This window comes from Palaemon carinicauda, chromosome 34, assembly GCF_036898095.1.
Source record: "Palaemon carinicauda isolate YSFRI2023 chromosome 34, ASM3689809v2, whole genome shotgun sequence".
Lineage (NCBI taxonomy): Eukaryota > Metazoa > Arthropoda > Malacostraca > Decapoda > Palaemonidae > Palaemon > Palaemon carinicauda.
Window position 1 is genome coordinate 75,076,189 of NC_090758.1, and position 6,721 is coordinate 75,082,909.

Below are 6,721 nucleotides of genomic sequence, written 5' to 3' on the forward strand. Positions count from 1 at the left end.
ATATTATCACTTACAAATACATTTTTCCATTCTTTATTCAGTTCTTCATTTATTTCTGACCATTTTATATTCTAACTGTAAAAATTATATTTTCCATATCCTTCCCAAAGTTTTGTGCTGTTATTAATTCTGCGATCACTTGCTTTGGAATGGACTATCAATTCTATGACATTGTGGTCTGAAATTCCCGTGTTATACACTATTATTTCTTTAACATAATTCACCTCATTCACAAATACTAGATCTAGGACATTTTCCTTTCTTGTTGGAATGTGGTTTATTTGTTGCATATTATGTTCTAATAGCATATCTTGAAGCTTTTCAAATTGCCTCTTATCTTCTGCGCTACTATTACTCTCTTTTTTATATGTATACATACAACCACTTTCTTCTATCCGTTCTTTCCAATCCACGAAAGGAAAGTTAAAATCTCCGGATAGGAGTATATTCCAGTCTTTATGGTTTCTACATATATCATCTATTTTTTCTAATATTATGTCAAACTCCTTAGTGTTATTGAAATTGAAATCTTTCCTAAAATATATGTTGTTGTTATTGTTATCATAAGTATTTTTGACATTATCATAGTTGTGTCTGCCATTTCAATAGTTTGTATTTGATTATTATTATTATTATTATTATTATTATTATTATTATTATTATTATTATTATTATTATTATTATTTTTCTTTCTTTAACCATAATTATTTTTGGTTTGTTATTATTATTATCATTATTATTATTATTTTCATTATTATTATTATTGTTGTTGTTGTTGTTTTTATCAATGTTTTTTTTATTTAACCATAATTATTATTATTATTATTATTATTATTATTATTATTATTATTATTATTATTATTATTATTATTATTATTATTATTATTATTATTATTATTATACCTAAACAAACTAATTACAACTATCAAAAGCTCTCATTGTCCAGAGCACGGAGGTATTCCCTCTCTCTCCCTCTCTCTCTCTCCTCCTCCTCCTCCTCCTCCTCCTCCTCCTCCTCCTCCTCCTCCTGCTCCTCCCTCCTGCCTTGCTTGCAATCATTTCTCTGCTCTGCAACTGCAGATCTTGCACAATGCACGTTGCAACGATTGTTTAAACTACAAGCGATTGTTTTTAACTTGCAATTAAACGTAGATCTTTGCCTTTCGAATCCTGGGGTGTGTTTGCACGTCTTGGGAGAAGGCGAGGTTTGCAGGCTTTGGTAGGTAATGCATACACACCTACACACGCACACATACACACAGGGTTTACAGGCATTGGTAGGTAATGTATCTACACACACAGACATACACAGACGAACACAGACATCCACACATATTTGTTTGTGCTGTGTATATATATTCTTCTTCTTTTTCTTCTATGTGTATTTCTCTTTGATTAGTTCTGTATTTAAGTACCTCTGTTTGTTATGTATGTATGTATGTATGTATGTATGCATTGGTAGGTAATGCATACACACGCACACACAGACATACACAGACGTACACAGACATCCACACATATTTGTTTGTACTGTGTATATATATTCTTCTTCATTTTCTTCTATGTGTATTTCTCTTTGATTGGTTCTGTATTTAAGTACCTCTGTTTGTTATGTATGTATGTATGTATGTATTGGTAGGTAATGCATACACACGCACACACAGACATACACAGACGTACAAAGACATCCACACATATTTGTTTGTGCTGTGTATATATATTTTTCTTCTTTTTCTTCTATGTGTATTTCTCTTTGATTAGTTCAGTATTTAAGTACCTCTGTTTGTTATGTATGTATGTATGTATGTATGTATTGGTAGGTAATGCATACACACGCACACACAGACATACACAGACGTACACAGAGATACACACACATCTGTGTGTACTCTGTATATATATTCTTCTTCTTTTTCTTCTATGTGTATTTCTCTTTGATTAGTTCAGTATTTAAGTACCTCTGTTTGTTATGTATGTATGTACGTATGTATGTATGTATGTATGTATGTATTGGTAGGTAATGCATACACACCTACACACGCACACATACACACACAGACACAGAGACATACACACATATTTGTATGTGCTGTGTATATATATTCTTTTTCTTCTATGTGTATTTCTCTTTGATTAGTTCTGTATCTAAGTACCTCTGTTATGTATGTATGTATACAACAACAACAACAACAACAACAACAAATAAAGCCGTTTCTATATCCACTGCAGGACAAAGGCCTCAGTCATGTTATGTCTGGGGTTTGGCCAGTTTTTTTTATTCACACGTTGTCTAACTGCAATTATTGGTGATGGTGGGTGACTTTTGACTGGTCGATCACAGCAAACCAACCTAGTATGGGTGGCTATGACTAGTGCAGCATTGCTGATCATGGTGGTACACTCGGCATATATATATATATATATATATATATATATATATATATATATATATAATGTATATATATATACAGTATGTATATATATATATATAGTATATATGTATATTTATATATGCATGTGTGTATACATTACCTGAATACTGCTGATAAAGAAAATTCAATGATTTTGGATTCTAATCCAAGTTTCCAGAGTAGAAGAGCAAATTCGATATAGTTGTGAATCCCTTGAGGTAGGAAATATCCTTTACACCAGGAGATGAGCCTCTCCCTCGAGATCATTGGGTTTAAGCGCTAATACATAGTACAATAAAGCTTTAAAGGTTTAAAGGCACTCATGAAGGAAAAGGACAGTGACATTGCCCTATCAAGCAGGACAATGCCCTAGAGACTGACCATATATACATATGATCAGGGCCCAAGACCCCTCTCCACCCAAGCTAGTACCAAGGAGGACTAGGTAATGGCTGCTGATGACTCAGCAGATAGACCCATAGCCTCCCCAAAACCACCCTTCCTTAGCTAACAAGGATGGTGAGGTTGCAGCTATCAAATGAACTAACGAGTTTGAGCGGGACTCGAACGCTAGTCTGGCAATCACCAGGCAAAGAACATACAGCTGAAATTTTAATCGTAAAGTAATGAAACTCAAAGTGATTTTAAACTTATGTTGAAGAGCAGGAAATGATTAGATTTTGACAGGTCAAAGGTCAAGGCTGAAGGTATATCTGTTATTGATTGAAGCTAAAGTTAAGGTAAATAAAAGTTTGAGTGGAATAATTGAAAAGGAAGCTGTTGAATTAAGTAAGATAGCCAAGTTGGATAAGATGAAAGAGTGATGAGCCTGTAAAGGGAAAATGGAGGAACTGGGTAATCTTAAATTCTTTGAAAATTTGAAAGGATCGTCAAGAAGTTTCCTCAGTGAGTGGTTTAGTTAAAGGGAAAGTATCTATAGATAGACACCCTCAGCTACCCGTTGAGATACTACCACTAGAGACTTATTTGGTCCTTTGACTGGCCATACAGTACTACATTGGATCCTTTTCTCTGGTTACAGTTCACTATCCCTTTGCCTACACATACACAGAGTAGTCTGGCCTATTCTTTACACATTCTTCTCTGTCCTCATACACCTGATAACACTGAGATAATCAAACAGTTCTTCATCTACGAGGTTAACTACTGCACTGTAATTGTTCAGTGGCTACTTTCCTCTTGGTAAGGGTAGAAGAAACTCTTTAGCTATGGTAAGCAGCTCTTCTAGGAGAAGAACTCTCTAAAATCAAACTATTGTTCCCTAGTCTTGGGTAGTGCTATAGCCTTTGTACCATGGCCTTCCACTGTCTTAGGGTAGAGTTCTCTTGCTTGAGGGTACACTCGATCACACTATTCTGTCTTATTTCAATTCCTCTTATTTTGTTAAAGTTTTTATAGCTTATATAGGAAATACACATTTTAACATTGTTACTGTTCTCAAGATATTTTATTTTTCCTTTTTTCCTTTCCTCACTGGGCTATTTTCCCCGTTGAAGCCACTGGGCTTATAGCATCCTGCTTTTCCAAACTAGGGTTAAAGCTTAGCTAGTAATGATAATAATAATAATAATAATAATAATAATAATAATAATAATAATATAATCTGACCTTGGTATGTTAAGTGGGATAGGGGTATGAATCTGGGACCTGTTACCCCACCACAAGAAAATTCTGGCAATAGTTTTGCTGAGCATAGTAGAGAGTATATCTCCTTTTCCAAAAGGTAACCTCTTCAGCTGGAATGGGTCAATTATGGACACTATTTAATCCCATTGAAATATCTGGCGAAGGTTACTAAACTGTTTGGGTATGATGGATTCCAATTCAGAAATGTTTTATAAGTTAATTGAAGTATATATTTTTTATCATTATTATTATTATTACTAGCTAAGCTACAACCCTAGTTGGAAAAGCAGGGTGCTATTAGCCCAATGGCTGCAACAGGGAAAAATAGCCCAGTGAGGAAAGGAAATAAGAAAATAAAGATCATATGGACTTCAACACCCACAAGAGCTTATGCAATTAGTTTTATCAGTCAGTGTTTTTTGTTTTGTGTGTGTGTGTGGGGGGGGGGGGTTGCGGACTGAACCCCTCTATGCTCTCATACTATACTCTATAGTAATAATGGTCAGTTTTTTTTTTTTATTTGGCTGACTGAACCCTGCCTGGGTTCTATAGTGACAATGGTCATTTATTTTTCATTTAGCTGACTGAACTTCTCTAGGCTCCAGAGTGAGTAACAATGGGGCATAACGAGGCGTGAGAGCCACCCAAGTAGGCGTAAACATCTTACACACCTCCTTATGATTCTCTCATCTTGCAACCACAACTCCAGCTGGCTTTGTGGGGATTCAGAAGGCTGGGAAACAGCTATAATTAATTATGCAAGTTCATCTGTTGCAGCTAAGTCGTCCTAAGTTAACAATATTCATGGAACACCCATGCATATACATACACACTCAAAAATTGATTCTGATTGGGATACATTAACGCGGTGAAAGGGTTTGTGTATCGCCATGATCAACAAGCAGCTGTACTAGTCAGGGACACCCATACTTGGTTAGTTTGCTGTGAGCGATCAGACAAAAATCTCCCACCATCATTAATCTGCAGTGGCACACCGTGGTGATGAAAACTGGCCAAACACTAGACATGAATAAGGACATGTCTGAGGCCTTTGTCCTACAATGGACTAAAAACATTGCATTTGTTGTTGTTGTTGTGTATATAAGTATCCCTGAATATTCTCAACCATTAGAACAATGCACGTTCGATTCCCAAGCGAGACGATACAAATTTATCCCGTTTCCCATAAAGTCCATTATGCCATTCTTAACCTGATCACTTGAGTAATGCACCTGATAGCCAGCTAACTGATGTGGGTCGTAACTAGGGATGCTAAGCGCATGGTATTAGCAACCCTTTAAATCTCAATCAAGATGCAGCGATGGTTATACAAGAGTGAACACTACCACACCAGCTGACATTATCATGCAGAGAGAGACTTCAGTCAAAGGTGTTTAATCTTAATTAGCGTCGAGGCAAAATAAACACTCTAGAGCGTCTCCTCGAGAAAGAATCACGTTGAATCGTGTTTATCGTCTCGCCTATGATGATATTGACTCGGAGCGTGTTCGCTCAAACAACGTTTCATTGCGAACGTTTTTGACCCTGACGATTTCGTTGCGGACCGTCCCGTCAGCCGTTGCCACTTCTCTCAGACCCTCGTGGTCCGTTGCAAGATGCAATAGTGGCTAGAGGAGGTTACGTCTCAGTATGACCCATTGTCTGCCCTAGTAGATTCCAAGATTATCGGTAATGTATATTGGTTTTTAGTATTTTTTCATAGCTTACACGCATAGTTATCTCTTTGTATACCAAGTCAGGCTTCGAGCCTATACCTGGAAATCACTCGACTGTTGAGGCTCCAATTGTCATTCATAAGTATGTATATATATATATATATATATATATATATATATATATATATATATAATATATATATATATATATATATATATGTATGTATAAATATGCATATATATATGTATATATATGCATATACAGTATATACACATATATGTGTATATATACATATGTATATATATACACATATATATATATGTATATATGTAGACACACATGTCTATATATCTATGGGAAACAGGCCTCAGACATGTCCTTAATTACATCTGGGGTTTGGCTACTTTTCATTACCACGCTAGCCAACTGCAGATTGACGATGGGGGGAGACTTTATCAGATCGCTCGCAGCAAACCAAATAATTATAGGTAGCCATGACCAGCACAACTTTGCTGATCATTGCGATACACAAACCCTTTCATTCGCCGCGTTAAGGTATCCCCGTTCGGAAAGGGCATACTGTATATATATATATATTATATATATATATATATATATATATATATATATATATATTGTGTGTGTGTATGTGTGTGTATTACATAACAACAGTCTTCACTGACTGTGAATAACTGTATATAAACCATCGTCTTAAATAGCCTTTGAGGAAAGGACCTTTGAAGACCAGTTAATATAAATGCAAATGTAAAGGGTCGAATTGAAAATGGCTAATAGAGAAGAGGAAGGAATGAGAAAGGGGGAAATTGAAGGCAGTTGAGGACAGGGAAAGTATTTAGTGACCTGAATCCACTAAATGAAATGCAGATTGGTTTTGGTTTGAACAGACTATTCTGGGTTAAATGGAGTTTACCAAATGATTTTTGGTTATTCAAGATATTATCTTGTTAAGGTTACTATATATTTTC